This window comes from Fopius arisanus, unplaced genomic scaffold, assembly GCF_000806365.1.
Source record: "Fopius arisanus strain USDA-PBARC FA_bdor unplaced genomic scaffold, ASM80636v1 scaffold00026, whole genome shotgun sequence".
In the NCBI taxonomy this organism is placed as follows: Eukaryota; Metazoa; Arthropoda; class Insecta; order Hymenoptera; family Braconidae; genus Fopius; species Fopius arisanus.
The window spans coordinates 1,165,040-1,169,017 of NW_011887765.1; the positions used below are offsets into that span (position 1 = coordinate 1,165,040).

Below are 3,978 nucleotides of genomic sequence, written 5' to 3' on the forward strand. Positions count from 1 at the left end.
GTGAAAATCCCACCATCCCTCCGCGTCTTTTCAGTATTAATCCGAAAATCATGTATATTACATCCCGAACCAATCTAGCTCACTAACGTATTAATCATTCGAAGAAAGGAGACACTAATGGAAAATGGTGGAAATATCAACTGAATTTGCGTTGCATGCGATTAATCATTAGCATTACTTCCGTGGCACCGAAAATCTGCGGGGATATAGGAAGAAATGGGGGGAGAGGTCTTTAATAAGCAATAAAATTTGAAATACTTTCTAAAAAGTTTTTTATTTGAGAATGAGTCATGCTCAAGTATTCTGACATTAAAGCAAACTTTATCGTAATCTCAAAATGGTGAATTTTATTGGTAACTACATAATTCCTCCGGGTCACGCTTATGCTCCTCCAGTGGTTTTAAATCCAAAATTAGGGCCTGTTATTCTTGTAATTGTATGAGAATCATTCTGAAGTAAGATCCTCACGCACTCGACATTGGACGTCTGATTACACCGGTTTGCGTTCACCTCTGTGCACGTATGAGTGCTCCAAAGCGAAAAATAAAAGAGGCCCTGAAAGAGAAACACAGGAGGGAGGGGAGAAAATGCAGAAGACGTGAGAGAGTACTGGTTTAATGTTACATACTATCGTAGGGGGTTGATTGTGTGGCGCTGGCAAAAGGAGTAGATTACGCAATTATCTTATGAACGTCGGCGCGTACACGAGTACTTACACCACGTTACGTTGGAGATGATAGCTTCTCCAAGCCACGCATATACCAGTGCAATTCCTCCTATTTTTCTCTTTTTGTATTCATTTTTTTTTGCAGTTTCCCCTGTTTTTTTTTCTCTCTCTCCACTTCGGAACACACCGCGTTTGTGGCCTGAAAAAAAGATTAAAAAAATATATTCTACAAATTGGCAGCATTACGCAATTACCTGCAGACCCTTCCACCCTCTACCCTCTTCCGCCCCTTTCGACCCTTCCACCCCTCATCGACAATTTCACAGAACTTGATATTACGATTCGGCACTTGTCCCTAACGCATATCCCGACAAATTGCCATTTGTCACTTAATTAGGTTCTCAGTAAATGATCTCCAGTCGAATTCTGATATTTGAGTTGGAAAAATAATCGTTTGAATTATTTATTCTCCAGTGGAACTCCAGCTGTCCTTTTCACCCCTGGAAATATTATTTATGCATAATGAACTGAATACTTCATCATAACTGCTCACGACCGAGAATATATACCTGACAGATATACGTCTCCGTTTGTTCATATTAATTATTCAATCGAATTCATCATTCCATAACCTCGGCTGATGAATTATTCCCACCCGACAATATTATATATAGAAATATAGGGTCTTACTGGGCTGTACTATTTCCAGGTAACACCAAAATTTGGTCGATTGTCATGATATATACGAGAGCAAGACAAGACACGGATTAATCCAATATTCAATAATATTAAAAGAATAATAATTGAATAATTAAATTTATTAGATTTCCGGATTTTTCACGAGTTGTAACTTAATGCTTGCCAATTTTAAAAAATATATTTTCGCATTCACGAAATAAACAATAAATCTGGGACAGAATTTTTCAATAATAATTCTCGGTGTTTAATCGTATGTTCTCGTCATTTTTATCAGCTGTCGAACCTTTGGGGCTGATGTGATGATGATGATGGGATCAATGCGATATTATTGTATTAACGCGAATTTATGCGCGAGGGGTGGATTTCCACGTGTATCCCATGATAAAGGCGCATGGGGGAGAGCAAAGCTGTGGAAATGAGTGGAACTTGAAAGGGGGTACGAGGTGAATAGAGTAGGTGCAGAACATACTGCATGCGTGTTAAGGGAGAGATAGAAGTGAGACAGAGTAAACAGAATTTGCATGGAAACAGTGTGCCAGTGGGTCGCGCAGGTCGTGCCGTATTTAACGGGTTTGCGAGGCTATCACCGAAAAGGACTCGTGATTTTCAATAAATCATTATCCAACATGATTATCACTTCTTGGATCATGAGATTGAGTTATTGCCGTGATCCTCTTATTTTCCATTTTTTTTTGTACGAATTTCCGATGAATTTCAAAAAATTGTTAAAATTTGGGATTCTACTTTGGATTACTGCAATTATTTCAAATAAATCATCAGATAAATCGAAATGTAACGATCGGAGATTGGAAGATAAACCAATAGGTGGAATGGGTTAAAGATAATGAAATTAAAATCCATTGATTTTATGAAGAGTATTGGATGATGGGATTAGAAGTGAGAGGCATTTTCTACCTGTGGGTATATTTTGGAGATGATATTTCCTCCCTTTTTTCCTGTTCTCTCAAGTAATCTAAAATGCTATCTAATCAAAAATTTTCCCTCCATCAAATCCCGGAAAACCAATACCCACAAATGAAACTTGATAAATTTGAGGATTGACTTCGCCATTTTTCCCGCAAAAAAGAAAAATGAACACCGATGTTTAATACCTTTTCACCCCAACTTCATGACGCAGCAACAGCAGCGGACACATCAATAATTACCCGAGCCGATGCGTAACGGAAGACGCGCGACTGTACAGATGGCGTTAAGAGTGGAATGTGGTGGGGGGTACTGAGAGACATAGCGAATAGTGCGACATTGGAAGAAGGGAGGTGGCAGAGGGAAAGGGTCAGAGGAAGAGGAGGAAAGAGGAGGAATGAGGAGGAATGAGGAGGAATGAGGAGGAAAGAGGAGGAAAGAGGAGAGAGACTTTCAGGTCAACTGGGGTCAAGTCGCGCCACCAGACGCAACCATCCTCTCACTCATACCCTCTGTCTTCCTCTTTCCCTCTCCTGGCCACGGGGCTCTCTCTTTTTACGTTCATCCCGGATGAGACGAGGCGCACCATCTTCACCCTTGTATTTTACCAGAAACTGCTTGCCGACCATCAACCCTCCACCCTCACCCGTTTTGCGATACTCTTGTACCATCTTATCCCGGTGAGGATCCACACGCATCCACGTCGAACATGTTCGTATGGACATCCAACTATTAAAGTGAATTCGTTTACACTAGGTTCAGAATTTTCGAGTTCACATTCCATGATTATACATATTAATCTTATATTTCGCATTGGGCTTGTGTTGGTATTTGAGAAACAGAACATTTTTCTGATCTCGAATTCTAAAAAAATTTTGGTTTTTTATTTGAGAATTCGTGGATTAATGGGATTATTTCATTAATTACTCCAGTCAAATAAAAATCAATCGTTTTGTTTATTGATTGCGTTATTGATTGAGGTAATTGAATGGTTAATTAGTGAAAATATTGATTACTCTGTACCTTGCAGAAATTCGCGATCAATGCCCTCACGACGAGTGAATTTTCAGGTCGTCCCCTCACGCACTGGGAAACGTCTGGGTTTATGCCCCAAAACCATTTTTCATGTTTTTTTTTTCATTCGCGATTCTGAGGGTTGGAGGATAGAACGTTTTCCACTACTATCAAACCATTCTCTCTCCCAATTTCACCCCACCGCCTCATCCTTTCCTATCCTCCTCTTCGGCTTTTCGAGTTCGTTCACACCGGGAGTGCCGTCCGCCCTATGTCGACGTTAGAGGGAAGTATAAAGTGAGACAACACTAACCGAAGCCGGAGGCACGATAATATTCGGTGAATCGAGAAACGTAAAAACTTTGTCTCTTTCACCATCAAAACGAGCACGAAAGAGTATACAGCGATAATCGGGGATTGTCTTCCGTTCTCGTTCGCTGCCATATTTTTTTGCTCACCAATTTTTTTTTTTTCAGTCCCGAAGCAAATACCTGGAACAACAGACATGAGAAAATTAATTTCAAAGATATTGAAAAAGCACACAGAGGAGCTGGTGGTGCTTTCGCGTATTGAGCCTCTATTTTCCGGTGAGTGAAAATAAAAGGTGAAAAAAGCACGAGTGCGGAAAATGAAATGCGATCTTGGCGCAGTGTACGCCTGTTTGAAAGTATCGA

At 40.2% G+C, this 3,978-nt stretch overlaps 1 long non-coding RNA gene across 1 annotated transcript; it reads right to left on the bottom strand.

The window, feature by feature from the left end:
- Positions 1–299: 299 nt before the first annotated feature.
- Positions 300–2,556, bottom strand: LOC105264995 (uncharacterized). Its single transcript, XR_892033.1, has 3 exons — positions 2,479–2,556; positions 717–866; positions 300–555 (listed from the first exon to the last, which is right to left on the bottom strand). It is a non-coding gene; the product is annotated as an uncharacterized lncRNA (long non-coding RNA).
- Positions 2,557–3,978: the final 1,422 nt, after the last annotated feature.